Consider the following 14,823-nt stretch of genomic DNA (forward strand, 5'->3'; position numbering starts at 1 on the left):
ATATACGAAATAGTCATAATACTTTCATGAGCCAACACATTTGGCTAATCAATATGACATATAACAAAAAGACCAAGTCCCTATAAATGTCATATTCAAAATAATGAGACTAGCTATACCAAATGTTCAATAGATAGTGTGATCGACTTTCTGGCATCTTTCGAACCCCGAGCTAGTTTGGCGACACTATAAGAAAAAGAAAGGAAAGGGTAAGCATTAAAGCTTAGTAAGTTCATATGCAAATAAAATACAACTTAAATAAGTATTAATCATACATTTAACATAAGGAATATAATCTTGCATTTTATCAAAATCTCTTAAACTCATTCTTCATATATATATATACATATTCATATTTTCACCACAAGTTCATCATAAATGTCCATACCTGTGCCCACTTGCACATAATAACTTACTTTCTCCTCTTCGACGTATTCATCAAGGTTACTCATTGAACTTCCTCTAGAACTACCTGTTGAACACTTGAAATACTATCGGATACAACAGAATCTTACACCTAAGTGCCTCATATGTAGCCAATGTTACCTCATATCACATATCACATGTTGCTCACTTTCGAGCTACTCATGGGTCTGCTCATATAGGCTACCGGGTATCCGCAACGCGTACTAGACTACCTAGCCACCGATAGAATATACGAGACCAGTACCCAGATGCCAAAATATGTTCCATATACATTATGAACTCAGACCATAACTCAATGAGTTCAGATGCCACATATATTATGAACTCAGACCACAACTCAATGAGTTCAAATCACATAGTTCCTAGTGACATGTCACTTGTATCCTAAACTATTTCGAAGTTTCAAATGGGATACTTTGATATCACATTTCTATCGAACTTGCTCGTAACGTCAAGTTCAATACTCATAGCACCAGTCACATATTCATGGAATTGTCAAGCATAATTCATAAACAATTTAGGCAATAAACACATAATACAACATCACATTAAATTTGTATGTACTTACCCTACATGCAATATTAAAGCATTTAAAGTATGGTACATGTTGCATTATTTACAAATGAACTTACTTTGGTACAAAATGATAGAAATGAGCCTAATCCTCAGAAACTTTGTTTTTCCTCAATCAAGACCTAAATCACATTTTTCTTGATCTATAATGCCAAATTTAACTTGTTCAATACACACATTTTTCATATCGACCCATAACACATACTTTGGTAAAATTACCTTTTTACCCCTAACTTTTTACTTATTTACACTTTAGTCCTTAGGCCTGTAAAATGAAATGCATGCATTTTCTTGGTTACCCAAGCCTAGTCGAACCTACACCATGTTCATATCATCCCATATTTTCCTTTATTTCATATTTTACTACTCATTTTTATACATTTTACAAACAAGTCCTTTTTAGGCATTTTCACTAAAAATCACTTAGTAAAAGATGTTTATTACACATCAAACATTCATATTCCTCCATTAAACATCAAAATACAAACATGTCACACATGGGTCAAATTTCATACATGAACCCTTGCTCAAAATAATGGTAGAAATAGCTAGATCGGTTGATGACAACTTCAAAATGTAAAGAACATTAAAAACGACACTAGGATGCACTTACTTTTGAGCTTAAAAAGTGAAGAAACCCTACTTATGGCGTCTCTTGGAATTTTGGCACACACAAGGATAAATGAGCAAATTTTACTTCATTTTTCCCTTTTTATTCTTTTATTTACTAAATGAAAAAAATGCCCTTAAGGTCTTTCTTTCAAATTTTTCCTATTCATGCCCATTTTTGTCCAAAATTTTAGAACTTGGTCAAATTGCTATTTAAGTGTAACAGCCTGATTTTGTGTCTAGTTAGAACAGTGGTTTGGAACCACTAATTCGAGGTCGAAAAAATTATTTTTAATATTATTTTATGTGTTAAAGCATGATTATATGAGTGCATGAAAATTTTGGTGAACTAATTTTAGCGATTGGTTGCTTAATTTCGAAAAAGGACTAAATTGCATAAAGTGCGAAAGATTTGTTTTATTAGTTGAAAGTGTTAAATGGCTATTAAACATTAAATTATAGGTCCTTAGTGAGTAAATAGACCAAAAATTTATTAGTGGCTGGACATGGAGCCTTAATTCATGGAATGGTCAAATGTTAAGTGACTTAATTGATAATAAAATATTAACCTAAAAGGCTATCTATCATCTTTTTCATTTTCCTTTCTCCTCCATCGAAAATTTTAGCAAATAGGGGGTTTTGAGAGCTCAATATTTCAGCAACTTCTATCCCTTGCAAGTAAGTGATTTTGATGGTCATTTTTGTTGATTTTTGTGTTTTTGGAACCCTTATAGCTTAATCTAGCTAATGGGGGGACTACTTTGCGAAATGGTTGATAGTCTAGAGATTTAACATGAGAAGATTTATGATGTTTGCTGAGTATTTATGGAAGAAAATGAATCATGGTTGTTAAATAAACAACATTAGTGAAAGGGGTTTTCATGAAAACACCTAAAAGGACCATTTTGTGAAGTTTATAAATAGGTTGTAAATGTGTGAAATAATTGAAAATTTTGAGTTGCTATAAGAGTAATAAAGGTTCGGCTAGGCTTGTTAAAGGAGGAAATTTGATTAAAATCGTTTTACGAGCCTAGGGGCAAAATTGTAACTTTGTGAAAGGTTAAGGGCAAAGTAGGAATTTTGGAATGTCTTTAATGTGATCATTGAATAAATAAATTTTTTCATTATAGATCAAGAAATATGGAATTCGGACTTAGTCCAGGGGAAAACCAAGCTAGTGGACTAAATCAAACTAGTCGCCCATATTTTGCATACCGAGGTAAGTTCGTGTGTAAATAATGTACTTTATATTATGAAATTAATAATCGATGTTGAATGAGTTGTTTAATTAATGCTAAAAATATGTCCAAAGAGACTTGATGTAGTAAAAACTCCCAGTTGAACCTTAGGAATAGATTAGATATCCATGCCATGACAATTGGGTGATATGTGTGCCAGTGTAAGACCATGTCTAGGACATGGTATCGGCCAAATTATGAGAGCCAGTGTAGGACCATGTTTGGGACATGGCATCGACATTGATATGTTTGCTAGTATAAGGCCATGTCTGGGACATGACATCGGTGTTGATATGTGTGCTAGTGTAAGATCATGTCTGAGATATAGCAACGGCCACCTTATGAGAGCCAGTGTAAGACCATGTCTGAGACATGGCATCAGCCTCGACATGTGAGCCAGTGTAAGACAATGTCTTAGACATGACATCAGCAATTTACCCTCTTGTGTGAGGCTTATCAGGTATCATTTAGTATTCCAAATGGTTCCACGGGTTATTTTAAGCTTATGATAAAGATATGAAAGTATATAATCATGTTGTGAGTGGTACAGGTTCTTACTCAAAACTCATGAGATATGAGCTTATTTATGAAATTGAGTAAGTTATATCTATGAGAATGATTGTGGGGATGATCTTGATATCTTTGGCTTATACTTGTGATGTGTAAATATGTAGTAAATCTACCATTGTTAAATCAAGAATGTTGTGCTGGTTTATAATATGCTATGTGTTTAAAGATGCATGGTTGATGTTGTTACTTATTTGCATGCAACTTACTAAGCTTTATGCTTACTCCATTTCCTTTCCATTTTCTTATAGCATCACCAAGCTAACTCGGGGATCAAAGGATGTCGGAGGCTCGATCACACTATCAATCAGAATATTTGGAATAGTTATATTTATCATTTTGAGTATGGCATGTATAGGGACTTGGTCTTTTTGCTAAGTGTCATATTGTTTTAGCCAAATATGTTGACTTGTCATGAAGGTTGATTCATTTTTTATAAGGCCATGGATGATGGCTAATATTTATTATTGCTAAGTACGCTTGATGAGAATTTCCATGGATGTGGTTATTTCATGGTTTGTATTGACAAGTAGGAGATGTTGTATGTGATAGAAAATAGCTTAAAATTGATGTGTGGATGTTTTGGTTGTGGCTGTTTTGTTCATGTGTTTATGCTTAGATTGAAGATGTTTGATGTTGTGTAGGTTGGTGCAAGTAAGGGTGGCAAAGAGGCTTGGTAGATAGCCTTGTTTTTATCCACACGGGCAGACACACAGGCGTGTGTGACACACAGTCAGTTGCATGGGTGTGTAGTCAGGCCGAGTATCCCCTGCACCTAAGTTTGGCAAAATAGAATGCCCAGTAGTAACCACATGGGCAGAGACACGGCCATGTGTCTAAACTGTGTGGAGGACACGGCCATAGTACATGGGCATATGCCCAGACCATGTGAAGTCTACACCTTAAATGCGAAATTAAATTCGCCACATGACCTAGCACATGGGTGTGTGTCTTGGCCGTGTGCTCCTAAATGGTTGATGATGCCAGAAATAAAATGTCAAGGTTTTAATACACGGGCTAAGAAACGGGCATGTCATGGCCGTGTGAGGGACACGGGCCATGGGCACGAGCGTGTGCTAGGCTGTGTGAAAACCCCATGTAGGTTCGAATTGAGAAATAAATCCACACGAGATAAGGACACAGGCGTGTCCCGATAGGTTCAAGCCAGGCCTTCAACATGGCCATGTTAAGAGGACACACAGGCGTGTCGCCCTTCCACATTGGCATGTGCCCCTGTTTGCATTGAAATTTTTCAAAGTTTTCTAAAGTATTCAGTTTATTCCCAAACTATTTCCAAAGCATGTTTTAGGCCTTGTAGGTCCATATTAGGGATGTTAAGAGGAAGTTTGAAAATTTTAAATTTGAGCAAAATTTTATGACCCGAAAATGTTTGTATGCATGTGTTTAAGCCCAGTAACACCTCGTACCCTGTCCCGACGTAGGATACGGGTAAATGATGTTACATTAAGGACCTCTAATTAATAATCTAATGTAATTTCATGCTTGAAGCTTCTAGAACACAAGTTTTACAACTTATTCAATTTAGTCCCTAAAGTCAAATTTGACACTTTAGGCATAGAATTTCTTCATGAATGTTTCACACAAACATGTAATCATATCATGGATCATTAAATAATCATGAAATAATTATTTCTATTTCAGATTTGTGGTCTCGAAACCACTATTTTGATTAGACCCTAATTCAGGATGTTACAATTCTCCCTCTTTAGGGATTTTCGTCCCTAAAAATCTTACCGATAAGAAGGTTTGGGTATTGTTTCCTCATGGCCTCCTCAAGGTCCCATGCAGCCTCTTCAACCCCATGTCTTTGCAATAACACTTTCACCAAGGAAATACTTTTGTTTCTCAATTGTTTAACTTCTCGTACCAAATTCTTAACCGGTTCCTCACCATAAGTCATATCCGGTCAAATCTCAACTTCTGTTGGTGAAATTACATGTGAAGGATCTGATCTATATCGGCGCAACATAGGCACTGAAATACATCATGAATCTTTTCCAACCCTGATGGTAAAGCCAACTAATAGGCAACAGGCCCTATTCACCTAGTGATCTCATATGGGCCTATAAACCGAGGACTCAACTTGCCCTTCTTTCCAAATCTCTAAACCTTTTTCTATGGAGACACTTTCAAAAATACCTTATCACCGACTTGATAATCAATTTCTTTCTGTTTCAAATCCGCGTAGGATTTCTATCTATCTGAAGTGATTTTCAAAAAATCACGAATTATCTTCACTTTCTCTTCGGTTTCCTTAACCAAATCGACCCTATGAATCTGATTTTCTCTAAGTTCAGTCTAATATAAAGGTGTTCGGCACTTACATCCGTACAATGCCTCGTAAGACATCATTTTCCTGATAAATATTGTTGTAGGAAAACTCCACCAATGGTAAGTAGTTTTCCCAATTACCTTGAAACTCAAGAACACAACACCGTAACATATCTTCAAGGGTCTAAAATACTCGCTCAGACTGACCATCACTCTATGGATGAAATACAGTGTTAAAATTCAACTTTGTACCCAAAGCTTCTTGCAGCTTTTTCCAAAACCTTAAAGTGAACCTCGGATCTTTATCCGATACAATCAATATAGATACTCCATGAAGTCTAACAATTTCACCAATATACAATTCAGCTAACTTATCAAGCGAGCACTGGAATAAAATGAGCCGATTTAGTCAGTCTATTGACAATAACCCATATGGCATTTTTCTTTCTCGGAGTTAAAGATAAACCTGTCACAAAGTCTATAATAATTCGGTCCCATTTCCACTCAGGAACCATGCTGGGTTGAAGTAAACCTGAAGGTACTTGGTGTTCAGCTTTTACTTGCTGACAAACTAAGCATTTCAATACAAACTCTGAGATATCTCTTTTCATACCATTCCACCAATACATTTTCTTAAAGTTATTATACATTTTTGTATTGCTTGAGTGAACTGACAAAACAACCGTTGTGTGCCTCATGTAAAATATTCTGAATTAACTCAGTGTCTTCGAAACACAAATCCTACCACGGAATCTCAAACAACCATCAGAGTCACTCAGAAAATCTTGTTCATTGCTGGACTCACACTGAATTCTTTTAGCTTGCAACTCTTTATCAACTTTCTGAGCATCACAAATCTGTTGGAGAAAAGTCAGCCTAGCTCTCCACTCGGCTAGAAGCGAACCATCATCGGACCAAGTCAGCCGTGTATTCATAGCCCTCAAGGCAAACAACGACTTCCTACTTAAAGCATTGGCAACCACATTCGCCTTACCCGGATGATAATTGATCACAAATTCATAATCTTTAATAATTCCAACCATCTTCATTGTCGCAAGTTCAAATCCTTTTAAGTCATCAAGTACTTAAGACTTTTGTGATTGCTATTAACATGGCATTTTTCACTAAATAAATAATGTCGCCAAATCTTTAAGGCGAACACTATAGCAGCCAACTCTAAGTCATGTGTCAGATACTTCTTCTCGTGAGGCTTCAACTGTCTCAAAGCGTAAGCTATGACTTTACCCTCTTGCATAAGTACACATCCTAAACCATTTAAGGAAGCATCACTATAAATCACAAATTCTTTACCTGACTCAGGTTGTACTAAAACCGGAGCCTTAGTCAACAATGCCTTTAATTTCTCAAAACTCTATTGGCACTTTTCTGTCCATTCAAACTTGACATCTTTTTGTAACAGCTTCGTATTGGAGTAGCAATCATGGAGAATCCTTTAACAAGCAGTCTATAAAAACCGGTCAAGCCTAGAAAGCTTCTAACCTCAGTTACATACTTTAGCAGTTTCCATTCAATAATAGCCAAGATCTTACTTGGGCCAGCTCTAATACCATCACCCAAAACAATGTGACCCAAGAATCCAACTTCTCAAAGCCAAAACTCGCTTTTACTAAATTTAGCATACAATTGCTTGTCTCTCATGGTTTGTAAAACAGTTCTCAAATGTTCGGCATGCTCGGATTCATCACAAGAATAAATCAATATGTCATCAATAAAAACAACAACAAATTTATCCAAATACGGTTGGAAAATACGGTTCATCAAGTCTATAAATGCGGCAAGAGCATTCGTTAAACCAAAAGGCATGGCAAGAAATTCATGTGACTATACCTCATCCGAAAAGTAATTTTTGGCACATCCAAGTATTTCACTCTCAACTGGTAGTAACTGGACCTCAAGTCTATTCTAGAAAACCATCTTGCTCCTTTCAACTGGTCAAATGAGTCATCAATCATTGGCAAAGGATACTTATTCTTAATCGTTACCTTATTAAGCTATCGGTAATCTATACATAACCTCATGGATCTATCTTTCTTTTTCACGAATAATACCGGAGCACCCCACAGAAACAAGCTCAGTCTCAAAAAACCCTTGTCGGTCAATTCTTGAAATTGTGACTTCAGTTCTTTCAATTTAGTTGGGTCCATTCTATATGGAGCAATAAAGATAGGTGTTGTACCAGGGACCAACTCAATTCCAAACTCAACTTCCTTTATAGGAGGTAAAACTTGGAATTCTTCCGGAACACATCCGAATACTCACATACAACAGACACTGATTCAATCTTCAATTCAAACTCTTTCGTATTCAACACATAAGCCAAATAAGCCTCACATCCTTTTCTCATACATTTCTGAGCAGACATTGAAGAAATCACAATTGGCAACCTATCTGACTCATCTGATTCAACCCAGAGACTTTCACCATTTTCACATTTCAATTTAATAACTTTTTGTCTACAATTTACTATAGCATCATGAAATGTCAACCAACCCATGCCCAATATAACATCAAATTCATCGAATGTCAATAAATTCAGGTCAGCCAGAAAATAATGATCTCTAATCATAAATTTTGTCGACTCAATAAGCATATTCATACTAGATACCAATTTCATGCACACAAATGAATGGGTAGAACCAAGGTCAATCAAGTCAATAACATAAGTATAATAGAGAGAAAAAGTACCCGTAATCACGTCGGGAGAAGATGCGTCCTCACGCGTACGTATAGAATAGGCTCCAGTTGGAACTCTAGCTTTGGATCTCGCCGTTGTATCCCTTGTTACATTTTTAATACTAGCCCTATTACCGAAATTTCTCAAGGGTCTCCCTTTTGCAGCCATACTACCCGGCCTTGTACTCTGAAATTTTTCTTTCTTAACCATTTCAGGACAGTCCTTGATATAATGGTCTTGCGAACCACATCGGAAACAAGATCCATCGTTCACCCTATACTTACCAAAATGACCTCTACCACATTGTTGGCACTCAAGTCTAGAAGCTCTATCATCACCCACACTAGCCACAGATGTAGCCTGAGATTTAAAACCTGAATTTTTCTTCTTACAGTTTCTGTACGAATGCCTAGCCGAAACATAAGAATGGGAATACAAATCTCTAGATTTCTTAGATTGGATGCGAGTGAATTGCTCATTGACCTCTTCCTTATATCTCTAGCCTTAGCCCCAGCTTTCCTCTTTTCCTTGGTCAGCTCCTCAACTTTACAAGCCCGATCAAGGAGCACAACAAATTTCTTCAGCTCAAGAATACCCATTAACACTCTAATGTCCTCATTAAGTCCGTCTTCAAACCTTCTACACATTTTAGCCTCGGAGGATACACACTCTCGAGCATATTTACTGAGCTGGACAAACTCTATTTCGTACTCAGTAACTGACATGCGGCCTTGCTTCAAATCAAGAAATTCCTTACGCTTTTGATCGATGAATCGCTCAATGATGTATTTCTTTCAGAATTCCTCTTGAAAGAATTCCCATGTGACCCTTTCCTTCGGAACCACTGAAACTAGTGTCTTCCACCAATGATATGTCATGTCTCTCAATAAGGAAATAACACACTTCAAACACTCTTTAGGTGTGCACAATAGCTCATCGAATACCCGAATAGAATTCTCAAGCTAAAATTTTGCTTTCTCAGGGTCATCATCAGCATTGGCCCTAAATTCCTCAGCTATTTGCTTTCGAATCTTATCAACTGGGGTTCTATGAAATCTCATAAAATCCATACCTTGAGGCACTTGGGGTACAAGTTGGGGATTTGGAGCGGGTGGAGGAGGTTGAGCGTTCAGGTTCATTTGATCGAACTCCATGTACTAGGTATCTATCATATGGAGAAAGGCTTTTTTGCCTCTTTCTCCTATACTAATAGTTGTGGGTCTCCTATTAGACGGCACTGCTCCTTCAGCGGGAGCAGGCGCGTTACTTTCAACATCATCTGCCACTACTCTATCGGTATCCATTACTATATGAAAAACATAGTTTAAAATCGTTAGGAGTCGTCACACTATCACACTTTATGTATGGCATGTATAGCTAGACTCAAGCACATGCTATGTAGTCTGAGAATCGACTAAATTGTAGCTCTGATACCACTAAAGGTAACATCCCTTACTCGTATCCAAAGCCAGGACAGGGTTTGAGGCATTATCAGACATAAACATAACCAATCATACAAGATCGAGCCATAAAATTTTGTCCAATTTAAACATTTTCAATCACATGCAAAATTATCCCTTATATGGGCATACGAGACCCGAAACATACATCAGAAGCAGTTCAGGACTAAATCGAGAACTTTCAGAACCTTTTAAACACTAAGAAAATTTTCATACTTTGGAGAGTCACACGCCCTTACGGGTAGGCCGTGGTCATACATGCCAGTATGGCTTGGGACATGTCCGTGTCCTCAGCTCGTGTAACTCTCTAACTATGACGTCATCAACAAAATAAGGTTACACGGTCAAGTCACACACCCGTGTGTGATACGTGATATTCGTGACAGGTTTTAATTATTTATAATGAATCGTTCTTGAACCTAACTATTATCACGATGAAGGCAAGTATACATATCGAACAGTAGTATAGCTTTAGTCAGACCGGATTATCGAACCCAAAGGAACTAAAAGTACTAGTATCAACTTTCTTTTTATTATCTAGCCTAAAAAAATAAAAGGGTTTTGTTTATCTAACTAATTAATTAAACTAAGAAATCACAGAAAAGAAATTTGAGGAAAATACTTTTTGGAAAACTCGATTGATTAAGACAATACCTAACGAAAAATCCACCTAGACTTCACTTGTTATTTGACTCTGAATCGGATGATTTATTCATTCAACTTATTCCGTAGAGATCCCTAAGTTATATTATTATCTCTCTCGATACTAACAACATCTAACCCTAGTTTGAATAACTGAAATCTCTTTCTAATTAATGCCCTAGGGTTGCATTAACTTGATCTATGGATCCCCTTATTAGGTTGCACCCTAATCTGGCAAAATCTTGTCACCCTATCTCTAGGCGCGCAACCAACTCCGCTTAATTATGACAAATTTACTCTTAGACAGGGTCTATTCCTCCTCTGAATAAGAGCTTCATTTGGATCAATATCCTGGAATATCAAAACAAGAATTAAGAACAAGTCAAATATTTATCATACAATTCAAATAATAATAACAAGATCCGTCTTAGGTTTCATTCCCCTTAGGTATTTAGGGGTTTTAGCTCATACTAATGAAAGAACACATCTCAAAAGAATAAAAATAACAAAACATAAGAAAATCCCAAACTCCTGGGGGAATTTGAAGGGAGATCTTCAGTCTTGATGGTGAATCCAGCTTCTGAGATGGATCGATCAACTTTGCTTGAGCAATTCCTTGCTTCCTCTCCAGCGTCCCTCTTCCTAAGTGCCTCCTCAAGTGTTTAAATAGGCTTTGGAATGCCTAAGAGCCTTCAAAATTGGCCTTTTCTGAATTGGTTTATACTTGGGCTCGGCAAGGACACGCCCGTGTGTGATTGCTTAAGGCTGCGGTCAAGACTGTTAAATAGGCACGAGCGTGTGATCTACCCGTGTAAATTGTGCTTTGACCTTGCCAAAGGGACACGGCCGTGTGGTCTGCCCGTATGAGGAAGTCCAGGCCATGTTGATTTCGTACGTTGGCCCATTTTCTTCATTTTTGGCCTGATTCTCGTTTCTTTCACTCTCCTATGCTCACCTAAGTATAAAACATGAAATTAAGGCATTAGAAGCATCAAATTCACCAATTTTAAGGAAAAATCATCCATAAATGTGCTAAGCATGGGATAGAAATATGTATAAATTACGGTTTATCAAATACCCCTACACTTAAGTATTTTCTTGTCCTCAAGGAAAATCCTCAACTCATAATCAAAATAAATTCTTCTCAACGTATAATTTCTATCGATAATATCTCAAAATAATTCATAAATAATCATACATTGAGAATTTGACTAAAAGAACATCAAAGTTTCAAACATTACAAGTTGAGTATTTTATCATGAAAGCATAGGTGTCTACCATCATCTAAGTAATTACCTTCGACTCAAAATATCACAGATTTTCACATCCTCACTAAAGATTCACTCAAATCACTCGAGGTGTTTAAGAATAATACATGAAGCACTCAATAGTCAATAATGAAAAGTCATTACCATATGCTTGCATGAAAATCAAATCTCCACCACTATATATTGAGATGAACATTAATCAAAAGGTCTTTAAAGGGTTGTAACGTGGCTTTGGTTAGGGGGTGTGGTCACAAGCTGAAAGAAAAGGTTAGAATCGAGATTGAATTGAAAAATTGCCTAACTAGAAAAAGTAATTAAACATCAATTGAATACAAGTAAGCTCCTTCTTAGAATATGGAATTTAACTTCTTTAGCTCAGAAGATCACTACTACTAATATGTACACATGTTTTTTTTAGAACAAGTCAAATTAAAAAATAGAATAAAACACAGCTAAGCAACTATTCCAACTCGAATCTCGACAAAAATAAGGATCACACTAATTTAGGGGATTTCAACAATAATGAGTTATGGGTTAATATTGAGGGTAAATTAATGAATGAGTTATTAGGCTCAAGGGGGTTCATGAAGGGTTAATTGTGAAGGTAGGCTTTTATGGAGTGAGTGGGTTAAACCTAAGTGCCTTTATCATTTTGATATATCAAATCAAATGGTGTGGTTTTGACATGCATAATCAAGCAAGTTCTAGAATAATAATTCAATACTGACGCACTTATAACGAAAGTGATCATGAAAGAAATAATAGATGCTCTAAAGGCTCAAGATCTCACAAAAATTATGGCTTTTTTATGTTTAAACTTGTGAATTCCAACTCAAGGTAATACCTAAACTTGGGGAAACAACCTAAAAGTTTTTAATTCTTCAAAAATCAACGTATCATGCTTGATTTCCAAATGTCTTTAAGTTTAAACAATCAATACATAAATGCCTATGTTTTAATTCAAGATATATTAATAAACATTATAGACTAGTGGAATTCATTCTAATAATGATATGAGAAGATCGCATGAGAATAAAACAAAATTCAGGGATTTTTCTGATATAAAAGACCCCCTACACTTAACATGTACATTGCCCTTAATGTACAAAGGTAGATATATTGAAAAAGATAGATTTATAATCATAAGATAGGGAGAGAAGATTTATAATCATAAGATAGGGAGAGAAGTGAAACTTCCTGAATGATGAATGAATTCCTTGAACTGGAGTTTTTGAGAATAATCGGCGTGAGAGTGGAGGAGGGTACTTCGGTGGTGTTAAAGGTTCATTAGTCCATAAGTCCTGCGCCAAAAGAATATTATATCTGGTGGTAGCTATGATCATGGTCGAGTAGGACATGGCAGTTGTGGAGAACCTTTTCCAGTGGAGTTTTTAGTTCCTATGTGATGATGAGCTGAGGAACTCTTTATAACTGTGACAGAATCAGGAACTTTTTAGAAAATATAAGGAAGCATAATTACTTGTAATGGAATAGCCGAAATTGATAACTATAAAATAAAAAAATTTATAAAATCTAATAGAAATAAGCTTAAAGTCTTAAAATAGAGTAAAAATAAAAACATAAAATAATAAATAAAAGTTTTTAAACATTTTCATCGCTAGGTGGTTCGCGAGATGGGGGTGGCGATGAGATGTGAAAGTGCTGACAAATCTGCTGTAAAGTAGCATCAATGTTATCAAAGGGCTGAAAACATTGTTGCTCGAATCGGGTAAGGTGCTCAGAGATGTCAACATATGAAGCCGCCGCATGAACTAGACGAGAGGGTGGGGGTGGCTAAGACAGTGGGTCCTCACGACGTGGAGGGACATCATCAGTAATGTCCTCAAGGTCTCCCTCCTCGGCTGATTGAGCGAGGCGATACTGAGGATGGTGGCTTCCTCAGCGCTTCTCGATCATCCTCATACTAAGCATGCTAAAGATGCCCTGTAGGGACATCTTGTAACAGTCCAGTTTTAACCCTAGTCAGAATAGTGGTTTCAAGACCAAAAATTTGAGTTTAAAAAATATTTTAATAATACTTTCTGTGTCCGTGATATGTGAATTTACATCTGTGAAAATTTCTATGATTTAATTTGTCTGTTTCTGTGCTTAATTATGAAAAAGGATTAAATCGCGTAAAGTGTAAAAGTTGAGTGCTAAATGCTAAAGTACCTGTGACAGCCCAAAATTGACCCTAGTCGGGAAGTGGTTTCGGGACCACTAAACCGAGTCACCGAAATGTTTGAACGTAATATTTATTGTCTAGAATATGTATTTACGAATGTGTGAAAATTTCAAGCTTCGGTTTAGTCGATTGCATGTGAATTCAGTTAGTAGGACTTGTATGTCACTTTTGAAAAATGATAGGCTAATCTATAAGGACCTAATAGTACATGTAGTCAAAAGGGAGGACTTGCATGTCAAAATCCCCCCCCAAGTGCTAGTGGCCGGCCATGACAAGGAAGCATGGGCAAGACATGTCATGAAACATGTTGGGTGAGTGTTTTATGTTGAAATAAATAAAATAAGGTGCATGAGTAATAAAAAAAAAAGTGTGTGTGTGAAGGCTTTCCCCTCCCCTCCCCATTGCCGTGCAAGTGAGAAAAAAAAACAAAAAAAGCTTTGTTCATCTTTTTTTTCATCCTTTGGCCGAAAATCTCAAGGAGAAGAAAGGGTCCTTGCTCATGGTTGGTTTGGAATAGGTTGGCCATCCTTGTAGCTAGATTAAGGTATGTTTAATATGGTGCCATGAGATTCATGCATGTTCTTAGTTGCTAGTTTTAGTTCTAATTAGTCCATGATTCAAAACCTTGCTATGTCATGGGGATGATAGTATGAAATGAAAATTTGAGATAAGTAAGGTTAAATTTGATTTGGTAAAATCGGCCATATGGGTGTATATGTTTGTAAAATATATTTTCTTTGTTAACTCCTTACAATCGGTTGTAGGAGTAATATTGGCTTATAAGGTTGAGTTGATTCATGATGTTGTATGTTAGGATTAAAATACTTGAGACTAGATTAGCTTAATGGTGACCATGCATTGACCTTGA

The sequence above is a fragment of the Gossypium arboreum genome, chromosome 12 (genome assembly GCF_025698485.1).
Source record: "Gossypium arboreum isolate Shixiya-1 chromosome 12, ASM2569848v2, whole genome shotgun sequence".
Taxonomy (NCBI): Eukaryota; Viridiplantae; Streptophyta; class Magnoliopsida; order Malvales; family Malvaceae; genus Gossypium; species Gossypium arboreum.